We start from the raw sequence: 13161 nt of genomic DNA, 5'->3' as shown, positions 1-13161 counted from the left end.
GCAGAAGAGAAGAATGAGGGGGGATTTGATAGCTGCTTTCAACTACCTGAAAGGGGGTTCCAAAGAGGATGGATCTAGACTGTTCTCAGTGGTAGAAGATGACAGAACAAGGAGTAATGGTCTCAAGTTGCAGAGGGGGAGGTTTAGGTTGGACATTAGGAAAAACTTTTTCACTAGTAGGGTGGTGAAGAACTGGAATGGGTTACCTAGGGAGGTGGTGGAATCTCCTTCCTTAGAGGTTTTTAAGGTCAGGCTTGACAAAGCCCTGGCTGGGATGATTTAGTTGGGTTTGATCCTGCTTTGAGCAGGGGGTTGGACTAGATGACCTCCTGAGGTCCCTTCCAACCCTGAGATTCTATGATACTCCTCTCAGAAAGTAGACAGCTGCATTTCGTACTAGCCAGATCATCCGTACAGCTTTCATGGTTTGTCCCATGTAACAAGAGCATGAATCAGCAAGATTAGATCTGCATTTGAAATGTTGGGGCACAATTCATTTGCCACCTGCCAAGGCCTTGGGGGTGAGGTAAGAGTTTCAGTATTTCAAAACTTTATTTCCTTCTACTTTAGAAGAAAACACTTTTTATTTTTTAATTATTTCTCATGAATCGGAAATGCCCCTCAATGGTTGCTTTGGAAATACTGACACATGAAATATACTCCCCAGTACCAGCAGTTGCTGACTGAAATGTATGTTCTTGTCATTTTCACTGATGCTATAAGCAGCTCAGGGAGCCAGCTGTCCGGGGAATCTGGAAGCCCTGGGGTCCTCAGTCCTGGAGTCCTCTTTATGGTGGGCTTGCCCCAGAGCTGAAGTCCCTGGAAGCCCTCTCCAGAATCTCTTTGCTTTGTGACAGGAAGCACAGGCACCAACTTCCTCCGAGCAGGTCCCGGCTGCTGGCTTCACTCAGCCCACTGCCTGCCTGGATGAACAGAACCCCAGGCCGGCAGAGGGTGAGCGGGGCCACTCTGGGGTTCCGTCCACCAACCCCTGTAAATGTAAAATGTATTACTGTCATGTGAAACCTTACATTACAGTAAATAAATGAAGACTTGGCACACCACTTCTCAAAGGTTGCCAACCCCAGGTCTTATCCTACTTGTCCATTAGTTGCATTTCTACTGCTCAGTTTTTTTCCTCGCACATGTAAAGTTTCAGATTAATATCTATGGTTCATTTATCAGGGAAGAAAGTGTGCAGATTTTCTTTCTTAATACAAAATTGCAGTCTGTCAGTACCATGCACCCTAAAGACAGAGGCTTATCTGCGAAACCACCATACAATTATTGTATAATGAATTCCAACCTGCTCATTAAAAGAGAAAATCACCACAGAGACCTTTTAAGGCTAATCATGTATGCTGTACGATTGGATGTAAGTACAGTGTAAACTGAGCAGGCAGATAAAAACTTGTCTCTGTGGTGATCTTTTATTATTGTTCAAAGTTTACACATTTTGCATTCAACCTATTTTATTTAATCAAAATTTTGGTAGAGCAATATAGAGCAAAGAGGTTTTGATTCAAGTAAAATTAACTCCAAACAATCAGGCTTTTCCATTATTTTTATTCAATGAAATGCTCAATGCCCCATTGCATTTCTGGCCAGTTGAGATGAGCCTGAATAAAACTCACATGCAAACTGAACTTAACTTGGGTGGAATTTTATTCTGTCTTGTACAGGTGCTGGTTTACATATTTTTTTCCTAAATCTAAATGTATAATTTTTTAAAATAAAAATAAAATGTATATTGATAGAGAGTCACCCACCTTTTATATGAACAAAGAACTGAAATTTGACAGAGTCCCAACCGAGGCCATTAAAGAAACTTAAGCAGTCACTGGATGAAAGGTAAAATACTCAAAGATATGGAAACTCAGATAGAAAACAGAGTAAGAATAAATGTTTAACTTTTTACAAGGCAAAAATGTTAATTGTGGGGTGTTCCAAGTCTCCATACTAACACTAGTATTTACTATCTAATTATATTTACTAATATATTTACTGTAAAAAGGGGCGTGCAGCAAGGTGGGCAAGTTAGTTAGGGTTTTAAAGGCTAGAAAATACCATATGGAACTTCTGAGGGACCTACCAAAAGTAGGTAAACATGCAGTGTAATGAGAAATGAAATTTTATGACAAATGGAAGATAATGCATGCTGAGAAGAATAATTTCAACTACTCGTACTCATTGCTGATTTCTAAAGGGACTGTAATCACACAGGAAAAAAAAACTAGGTATCACTGTGGATAATTTAATGAAAATGTTTGCTCAATATGCTGTACCAGTCAAAAAAGTAAATTAAAAAAAAGATGAGATTGGTCTGAAAATGGCTTTTTTCCGGTGGAAAATTTTGACTAAAACAAAAAAACACTACACCACAATCAGTACGCACACAATCATCAGAAACATCACTCTGAAGCCTAGACTGTCTGTTGAGTCAGTGTGATGCAATAGAAACAATTACAAGCATGGCTGAGAGCTCTTTTTGTTTGGAATATCACCAAGCTAAAACATCATTGGGAATTGCAATCTGTTACCACATCCAGTTTTTAAGTTCTCGGGCAATTTTGGCCTTTTACACACATGACTTTATGAATTACACCCAAGCAATGTTGCGTGTGTGTGTGTATTTGTGTATACACAAGAAGTACCTTTATTTACCTTCTTATTCTTGTGTTATATGGAGGATGAGAACATTCACAGATACATTAGATAAAGCAAACAATTTTAGAAGGTATATAAACTTTCATGCTCCACGGTATAAATCAACATATAAGTGGCAAGAATTAGGAAAATAACTTTGCCTAGGGCCAGATATATCAGTTTCAGGGAACTGTATCTGTACCTTCCTCCCCAGAGTCCACTCCTGGAGTATCTAGTCCAGTCTCCAGCTGTCACCTGTCTCTGGGCAGGGACACTTGTCCCACTTCTTTCTGACTCAGGTGTTTTAAGTTTACACATCTCCCTTTGAGTCAGAAAGAAGTTCAAACTATAGTTTGAACCCGTATATGTAGACCTCCCCAGTGGGTGGTACAGGGGTGGTACCTCTCAGGGATTAGGAGGTTGCAATTTGAGTGATTCACCTTAATCGCACCTCTCCCCTGTGTTCTTAGTTCCTGGTGGAGCTGTGGCAATCCTCCCTCCCTGGCGTTGCATACATAAACCATTCATACACTGAACACAATATAGTCCCCCAAAATATTGCACACAGTTGCAATATCTGTCACAGACTAATCATATGTTCACTCACTATGGCGATTTTGTATTTTGTTCTGACGTTCTGGCTACCTTCAGTGATAAGATTCTGGATTAGATGGATCACTGGTCTACTCCTGTATGGCACTTTCTGTCTTCTACTAAACATGTAATCTAGTTGCATAGCAGAGGAGAATAAGACAATACTCCTTTACTTCCATCTCAGAAGTTTTACAAATTACTTTTATTCAGAGTTCTGAAGCTTTGATTTCTTTCCCTTTCACTGCCCCATCCTTCTTCCCTTGGGTTGTATTCTCATTTATTTTCGTGGTCTAATCAAGAAAATTACATTCTTTCATAAAGAGGGGCTGAAATAGCCACAGCTATTCATAACACTCTAGTTTTCAAGAGACCATTTAGTAGTCAACTGCTGGCACATAAAAGGATTTGTTTTTATTATGTTGCCATCACAGGCAGAAAACATAATAGCATTTCCTCTATGTTCTTTAAAGCCTGGAGTGAAAACAAGATGATACTGTATTTATATTTTTTAATGTTACACAAAATGTAGTGTGTGCATGTTGTATTCAGTAAACTGATCTTCTGAAATTAGACTGCAAGTATCCTAGATGTTAGACTTTCCATAACAGAAGTCCATGTAATCTTTAACAGCATTCACAGTCAATAAAACAATAGGACAAATTCAGCCCTGGTGTACATCCATTGAAGTAGAATTACACCAAGTTCGATCTGGACCAATGAGTGTTTTTTAATAAATGAGAGCTTCATATTCTGGAAAACTCTGATCAAAGAAGAGCTGAATAGTTTGCAGCTTATCTGCCATTTCTTTTTTAATCAAAGCATATCCCTCGCACTGGCAGCTACTTTCCTGTACTAACAGCTACATGCCCCCTTCACCCAGGACACTTCTACAGTTTACATATGTGATTGGCACAGGTATTAGAGTGATTGGAGCATGTTCCACACCACTGCCATAAGCAGGGAGCTCACAAGTAAGAAGTTTGGTACGGCTGTTTCAGCAAATGGAGTAAAAGCAGGAGAAGGGTCCTAGCAATGCACAAGCCTGTTCCATTCCTGTTATGAAATTCTGCTTTTTCCTGCTCCCTCTAACTCTGAAAGCATCTGGCAGCTTGTCTTGTGTTGGAGCAACCTCTCTTCCTGTTACTACCCATTGCTCTTCCTCCCACGTCCATGATACAGAAGACTGCTGTGGAGAGGACTCTAGATAGGGCTTGCTTGCTCTGGGTCAGCAACCTGGCACTTTTGTATCTGGAATCTTGTTCCTCAATCTCAGCAGGTTCTCAGCATTGCAGGTGGTTCACTACCCCTCCGTTCTTTGGAAGAGCAAAAACTCTCAGCAAAAGCATCAGTAGAGAATTTATCTGATAAACACACATATATTTGTTTGTGTACATAGTTAAAACTCTCTCAGGCCCTTATTTCCCATCTTGACTATTGCAACCTCCTTCTTTCTGGCCTTCCTAACACCTTCTCTTGCCCGTTCAGGTGCATACAAACCATAGCTGCTCAAATCCCATTCCTTAGCCATGCCACCCCATTCTTGACTCCCTCTGTCAGATTTTCAATTACCACCACATGAAATACAAGCTTCTTTCCTTGCCATTTAAGGCCCTTCCTAGTCAAGCCTCTCCCTGTTTATCCTCTCTTGTACCGTGTCTTGTCATCCTCACCACCTCCTCTTTGCCAATGGTGGCAGTCTCCATTGCCCAGTTCTCTGCTCCTCCTGGGAGCACATGCATGATGCTTTCCAAGCTTCCCCTTATAAAAAAAAGAGGGGGGGATACCCCTGTGTAGAGGGCCTGCATGAAGCCTGTCCAGAGGTGAAATACCACTTAAATACACTTTTAATAACTCAAGTAGTACATAGACCTCGTGCAAACAATTTACTAATAGTTAATTTCATCTAGAATATCCTCCTTAAAATAACTTGTAAAAATCACTATACTATTCTCCAAATCTCTCCTCAAGGCCCACTTCTATTGCGATGTCTGTAACTGACAGTCACTAATGGGTAGGCAGGGTGACAGTAGGAACTTCTGACATTGATGGTTACATAAGTAGGGGCTCACTGGGATTTGGATTGCTGTGGTTTTCTTACTGGATTGCCACTAGGGTTGACACAACTAGGATTGAACTAGGGATCTCCAGAACTAAATGGCACTGTTTAAACTATAGAACCAAGGCTCACTAGGGAGGGCTGTCACAGACTCACATCCTCTGTGGATTAGTGCAAATGGGACCTGTAATTCACATTTACCGGTGAGTTACACAAGCTTATTGGCATGGGATTGTCTATGTGGTGGGGCAATGCGCTCTAAGAGAGTGTGATTTCTAAAAGCACTAATGTGTTGTGCATTAATTGGTCCATACAGACTCTGCTGGTGAGCTTTAACATAGTGCTGTTTGAAATGGTAATACATTAAAGTGCACTAGGGAGCCTTTAGTGCGAACCAGCAATGTCTACCTGGATCATTAATGCTCAACACATTAATGCACTTTAAGAACATAAGAATGGCCATACTGGGTCAGACCAATGGTCCATCTAGACTAGTATCCTGTTTACCGACAGTGGCAAATGCCAGGTGCCCTGGAGGGAGTGAACCTAACAGGTAATGATCTCTCCTGCTATCCCTCCCCACCTTCTGACAGACAGAGGCTAGGGACACCATTCCTTACCCATCCTGGCTAATAGCTATTAATGGACTTAACCTCCATGAATTTATCCAGTTTTCTTTTAAACCCTGTTATAGTCCTAGCCTTCACAACCTCCTCAGGCAAGGAGTTCCACAGGTTGACTGTGCGCTGTGTGAAGAAGAACTTCCTTTTGTTTTAAACCTGCTGCCCATTAACTTTAGAAATCATACCTCTGTAGAGTGCACTGCCCCACCATGTAGAGGTACCTTTAATATACGTTTGTATACGTTTAGTCTACATTTGTACATTGCCCGGGTGCACTGGGAACCCAGTCTGGATTTGATGTGTGTATGGGGTCGGAGGACAAGCTACTGAAATACAAATAATAAAGAATCTACTGTGTGAAGATGTCTTGCTGTTTCATATGCCTTAAATCGGGTAGGCAACCTATGGCACGGTGCCGAAGGTGACATGCAAGCTGATTTTCAGTGGCACTCTCACTGCCCAGCTCCTGGCCACCATTCTGGAGGGCTCTGCATTTTAATTTAATTTTAAATGAAGTTTCTTAAACATTTTAAAAGCCTTATTTACTTTACAGACAACAATAGTTTAGTTGTATATTATAGACTTAGAGAAAGAGACCTTCTAAAAAAGTTAAAATGTATCACTGGAACATGAAACCTTAAATTAGAGTGAATAAATGAAGACTCGGCACACCACTTCTGAAAGGTTGCTGACCCCTGCCTTAAATAATTGTACTGTTCCTCAATTCTAGTTGCTAGATTAGAAAAAGGATTCCTTTCTGGTGTGGGGGAAGGGGAGGACTAGGGAGAGAATACAGATTCTTTCATCAGGCTCTTCTGTCAGAACAGCATCAACCCTCTTTTGTCTCTTCAGACAAGGGAAATTTATTTAGCAAACTAGTGTCTATGAGAATGACTGATGATTACATCGAGTGCCCTTTTCCCCCATAGCATGAGAGAAGTGTGGTCACACCAGCCAGAAGTTAATTTTCCTATCTTGAGATAAACAACTGCTAGTGTCAAAACTTTCATATAGAGAATGAGTGATTGATTTTGTATGTCTTCTCATATGGCATTATTTTGAAAATCCTTCCAGTGTGAAAACATTGTTTCTTTTTTTTGGGGGGGGGAGATGGGGGCAGTGGGTGGTGGAAGTTCCTTCCTTCAATTTGAAGATTTTAGATGAATTGTTGTTTCTATCTGATACAAAATATACTGGTTGGAAGTTTTGCCCAAAAGAAGTTATGGGTTCATATCTTGTAATATGGGGATTGTAACTTGAAGTGCAGGCATGAGTACTTCATGTAATGCACTATTCTGATTTTCTTTTATATGTGATAAACACATTTGTAAACATGAAAACCTGGTTGTGAATAATTCAAACTGAAAAATGGGCTGAATGTGGAATATGAATTGAGTTGTTAGCCCAGGTCTAGAATTTATACTAAGCAGAAAATAACTTTTAACATTTTCTAGGCAGCTATGATTTGAAGATAATATTGGGGAGGGCTTGCATGGGGAGAGATGGAAGAAATGATCATATCTAAAGATATAAGATATTCAGAAATCATAACTCTGCAGACTAATGTCTGTCAGTAGGGTTGGCTTAATAGTGTATGTCAGCTTTTTTTGGGGTGGAGGGAGGTGAGAGAGTGTGGAGGTACATTGTTTGTCAGATAAGTGCTAGATCCACAAAGAAACTTAGGAAAGGAGATGCTGAGTGTCTCCATGCCTGAATTTTATGCGCCTTTAAAATCATTGGGAATCATGAAGTCTGACGTACGTGCCTAGACACCCTATACAATGAATGAGGAGACATTGGCACCTTAGACTGGGATTCACAAAAGCCAGCACATTAGGCAGCTTCTCACCTCAGATGGGCAGTAGAAGATGCCAGGGAGAGGGAATTTGGAGCCTAAACCTGGGCTGCAGGGAGGTGCCTCCCTCTGCTTGGTGTTCTCAGCGGCAGTCTCCTGGAGTTAGAAGCCTATACCATTTTTCTAAGAAGCTAGAGGTGTGTGTGGTGGGGGAGAGGAGACCCTCCTTCATAACTTTAAGCACATTCAGTAGGGTACTCACCTGGGTGTGGGAGACTCCTGGTTCAAGCTCCCCCTCCTTCTGCAGAGAAGAAGGGTTTTGAACAGAGATCTGTCACCTCTCAGGTGATTGCCCTAACTACTGGCCTATGGGATAGTCTGATGTGGGGTGGGAGGTCTCTCAGTTACTCCTGCTGAAGATTATTAAGTATTATTATTATTATTGTTCCACTCTGGCTAAGTAATTAGTCATTGCAGCAGGGGGACTGGATCCTGGGTCTCCCATCTCTCAGATAAATGCTCTAACAGGCAACACAGTCATTCTCGCATTTCAACGCTTCCTCCCTCTTTCTCTCTAGCCCAATGATTCTTTCATTACTGATCTGTTTCTGAGCATGCAGCAGCCCCATGCCAGGTGCCCAGACACCTCAGCCTCAATCTGATGCACGAACCAGAGGAGTACTTCTACTGTAAAAATTTCGGTGCCAAGCGAGTTTAGGCACCTACAGTATTCAGCAGGAGCTTTTCAGGAGTTGTGAGAATCACAGTGGGGCCTGATTCTGGGATTTCAACATCTAAAGTGGCAGATAGGGCTAGCTTCACAAAAGGATTTAAGAGCCTAAGTGTTTGTCAAGTTTTTCAAGCATTCAGCTCTTACCATTCAATGCCATGATAATGAAGACAAACTTCCAAGAACAAAAATATGGGCCTCTGAAGCCAGAATTCTGCCTGCGGCTACAGCATACAGTTTGCACCTTGTTAAAATATGACAACTGAAATTTCACGTTTGCCCCCTGAAAGGCTGGATTGTCAACTCCATCCTCTTATGAAGAGAGGAAGTTGTCTCCACTCATCAATGGGTAGCTTGTGTTTGAGAGAAAAGTACACATTCCCTCCATAGCAGAACCCCATGAGAGAAAGTTTATTTGGATGGACCCATTCTAATAGTTGCGGTCATTTAACCAAGCCCTGTGACATATAACCTAGCTCAGAGGTTGGCAACCGGTGGCTCGCGGCTCGCCAGGGTAAGCACCCTGGCGGGCCGGCCCGTTTTGTTTATCTGCCGCGTCGGCAAGTTCGGCCGATCGCGGCTCCCACTGGCCGCGGTTCGCGGTCCCAGGCCAATGCGGGAGGCAGGAAGCGGCGCGAGCCGAGGGATGTTCTGGCCACGGCTTCCTGCCTCCCGCATTGGCCTGGGACCGCGAACCGCGGCCAGTGGGAGCCGCGATCGGCCGAACTTGCCGACGCGGCAGATAAACAAACCGGGCCGGCCCCCCAGGGTGCTTACCCTGGCGAGCCGCGAGCCACCGGTTGCCAACCCCTGACCTAGCTACAAACGTTTGTAAGTCAGAAGAGTGTTTTAGAAGAAGCAATTTACCAGGAAAAGGCACAGTCCTTTTTGTGCGCAAGAGGAGGAGGAGGAAAGAATTTCTCCAGTCATGGAATTCTCTGGATTCTATAGTTCAATTGACTTGTTCTGTGTAGTACAAAATATGCTGTGTTAAACAATGCTTAGGGTTGTATTATTAACTTTGAGAATGACAGATAAAATACTGTAAAAACATGTGAAACTGCATGGTAAACTGTAGGGTGGCTGCATACATTCTCTTAGTAATTTTTTTTTTGTTATTTTTGTCTTGATAACACAGTTTAACTCATTTAATTGAAACTGTTGCATTCTTTTAAATATTACATACGAAGTTGGGAACTTAAGTTCAAATGCTTCAGAAGGCTCGAGGGTTTGGATCTCAACCCATTTTTGCTGTTGATAATTTCAGCCCAAACCTAAAGAAAGAGGGACCTGTTTTCTTATTCACATATGGCTGAAATCATGCAGAACAGTTCTCAAAATGTCCTCTTATTTCAGAAATCTCATGAGGACATTTGAGCATGTGGCATTCTATCATTCAAATGATTGAATTTAACTTATGCTTCTGTAACGGGTCGGACTCACCCCCGCGGCGCCTCCTGCTGGTCACTCCAGGAATTAGCTCAGTCCAGCGTTCAGAGCGCCCTCTGCAGGCCAGTGATCCAACTGTTTACTATTGGCCCCCATGTCCCTCCCTGGACCCTGGTGCCCTCTTATATGGGGTGCTGCCCCCTAGCAGTAACCCCTTTCTCTCTGGGTCTCCCCTCCTTAGGGAACCCTCACCCTCTATCCCCAGCTTGCCTCAGTATTTGGCTACTGCCAGTCATTGTCTAGCCTCACACTCTGGGGCAGACTGCAGTATCAGCCTACTCATCACTGGCAAGGAGGGTTTGGACCTGCTGCCTTGGCCTACCCCTGGGCTGCCTCTGCAACCCCCAGTACCAGTTGGCCCTTCGCTAGGCTGCAGCCTGGGGCTTTCTAGGCTGGAGCTCCCCGGGTCCTCAGCCTTCCCCAGCCCTGCTTCACTCAGGTATCCACTCTCAAGCCCTAAGCAGCCAGGCCCATCTTTCTCTATAGCCAGAGAGAGACTATCTGGCTTCTGGCTTCCCTGGCCTTTTTATAAGGCCTGTGGCTCAGTTTGGGGCGTGGCCTCACCTGCAGCCACTTCCCCCAATCAGCCCAGCCTAGAGGCTGTTTTCTCCTGCCACAGCCCTATCCCAGGGCTGTTTTTAACCCCTTCAGGGCAGGAGCAGGGTCCACCCTGCTACAGCTTCCTATGCTTTTCTGATAGCTTTTAATGGATTTGGTTTCTTTTGATTTTGCTAAGGGATTTTTATTGTACTACTGACCAGCTGATCCAACTACCTTGAGGTGGACTCAAGAAGCTGCATTCAGATCTGGATTTAGGAACAGATTAAGTTTGCCCTAGGTATTGAAATTGGATTCAATAGCATTAAAATCACATGACCTTTTCTTACAGAATCTCATGAGCTAAGCTCCAACTCTAGCCCTGATGATCCTGCCTAATGTATATTTTAGGCTCGGCTGAAAAATTTCCATCAAAGCTCTTTTTCATGTGCCTGGAAGACATAGGTTAAACCAGGGAGCCTGGTCTGTAGAGGAGAATGGGACAGAAGATAGCCATACAACACTTCCCGTGAGGCACCATGGTGACACTTCTGAATTGAACTATTTCAGTTTGACTAAAATGTTTTTGGTTTTGTTTTTCCAAAAAGTCAAAATTTTACATGGAACAAAATCCCAACATTCCATACCCAGCTCTATTACACTTGGCATTTTTGAGGAACTATCTATCATCTGAAAACTTCAGATGCATTCAGCCCTGTGGCGTTCTCTTTACAGAAGGTATATGGAGCATATCATCACACTGCATTGATTCCATATGGATTATTGCAGTCATACAGTAAGCCTGTTTCATAAAAGAAGCATAGTTCACTAGTCAATTCTTTTAAAAGCCACTTGACTCACCCTTAGAGATGCACATTCCTCCAGGCACATCAGCATGACAGTGGGAAGAAACTTGCCCTGTCATGAAGCCTGCTGCATCTGTTCTGTGAATAAACTGGGGACTTCCATTTTCAGGGCTGTCAAAACAACACCTTTTATGAATACTAAAAATATAATGTAAATCTTGTTGAGAAAGTAAAGCTCGTTGCTGTTAATTCTTTTTCAGTGTTTTAAGACTGGCCCTGCCTTAGACTAGTATTACATGAACACTATCCTGAAATAGATTAATTGGTCATATTGCCTACTCTTTTTAAAAAATTCTTTCATGTTGTTACTCTCTCAATTGTCACATTGAACTTCAAAGCCTAGAATTAAGTCTTCTTCAAACTGACCACTTGAGCAATGAGATCGGTTTTATTCTATTATCTCCCATTTTCCACCACCAAAATCCCTATCAAAAGAAAGGGAAGGAGTAATGTGTAATGCATTATTTACACTTCCTCCCCAGCTGACAGAAACATGTGTAGGTGCTGTAGATTTGCAAAATGATTTTTTTTTTGCTGTGTACAGTGTTCACAATTACTGCATGTACTACAGTTCCACTCTCTTTAACTAGCTTGCTTTCTGTCTCCCTATTTATTATCTATGACCCTAATCATTTACACTTCATACTGTGGAAATCTAACAAATCCTTTGTGTATGTGGCTGAGCCGTGCACAGCTGGTGCGACAGAAGATTAAGTTGCCCATACTCTAAACTGAATGATTGATGGCCAAGGTTTTCATCTACTGAAGTGCAGTTTTGTTACATAATTACAAGAATGATATGCAGCACTAAGTTTATTTCCTGACTATAAATGGAAGGGTTGTTCTGACTGAGTTATGAAAGAAATTATAAACTAATTTATGGAAACAACATCTGTTGCACACACACAAACAAAAAAAAGCTATTTTAAGAAAGAAAGACATTATTTCTCTCTCTTTGCAGCTATTTATGAGAAAAAGGGGAAAAGCCAAAGAATTATAGTCTATGTACACAGCCTTTTTTGCTGAAAAATGTGTTAAAATAAATTGTTAAATTCAGCGACATAAAATGTAAAAAGGGCACGCAGAATGAAACACTGAGTTTTAACAGTCACATCCATTTGGTGCCCTATTGGAAGGGTATGCAAGATCTTTCTCAATACAATCCCAATTGTGGAGTTACTGACACTCTGAGACAGGGCTATGCATAGTGGCACTTCTAGTGGCAGACCAGAATCAAAATACAATTCTCAGTTCTGTTCCTGGTGTCGTCCCCAACTTTCCAGAGGGAATGCGTGATAGCCCTTTACTTGGAGCAGGGATCCTTCCTCCCCGGGCTGGCTCAGAGCTGGTGCGTTGAGGATGGGTAGAATCAAAGTTCTGCTCACTCCCAGTCCACACTCTCCTGTGCGAGGGTGGGAGAGGCAGGGGCTCCTTTTCCTGCTCTGCTGTAACCCACAAAGAAGGCAGTCCACATTTGCAAGTAAGGCATCCATCCTACAGTATTTTATTCCCCTGTGCAGATACATAGGGCAAGCTGTCTATACTATGCAAATTAGTAACCAAACAAACCAGCCCTCATCACATGCAATTCAGAATAATATAGAGGCATTTAGGGCTTGATTCAAAGTCTACAGAAATCAATGGGACTCTTTCCATGGACTTCAGTGGGTTTTGGATCAGACCCCTAACAAGAGGTTTTGTTTCTGGTAGTGATCTTATGGGTTAGGCACTTAGCAGTCAGTAAATCATATTTACTGTCTTGAGGAGCTTAAAATAAAAATAAGGTACAGCTTACAATGTGTGTGTGGTAGGAGGGCTGCAGCATATAAATGGCATGGTTAGGCTGGTACTGGACCATGTTTTAG

The 13161-nt window shown here is 42.4% G+C and overlaps 1 long non-coding RNA gene across 1 annotated transcript in view; it reads right to left on the bottom strand.

The window, feature by feature from the left end:
* Positions 1-11380, bottom strand: part of LOC123351283 — a 69549-nt gene extending 58169 nt beyond the window's left edge. The window contains exon 1 of the long non-coding RNA XR_006573986.1: positions 11292-11380. This is a non-coding gene — a long non-coding RNA (uncharacterized LOC123351283). The remainder of the gene's footprint in view (positions 1-11291) is intronic.
* Between the last annotated feature and the right edge of the window lie 1781 nt (positions 11381-13161).

The sequence above is a fragment of the Mauremys mutica genome, chromosome 1 (genome assembly GCF_020497125.1).
Source record: "Mauremys mutica isolate MM-2020 ecotype Southern chromosome 1, ASM2049712v1, whole genome shotgun sequence".
NCBI classification, from domain to species: domain Eukaryota; kingdom Metazoa; phylum Chordata; order Testudines; family Geoemydidae; genus Mauremys; species Mauremys mutica.
This window is presented reverse-complemented; position numbering and strand designations above follow the sequence as displayed.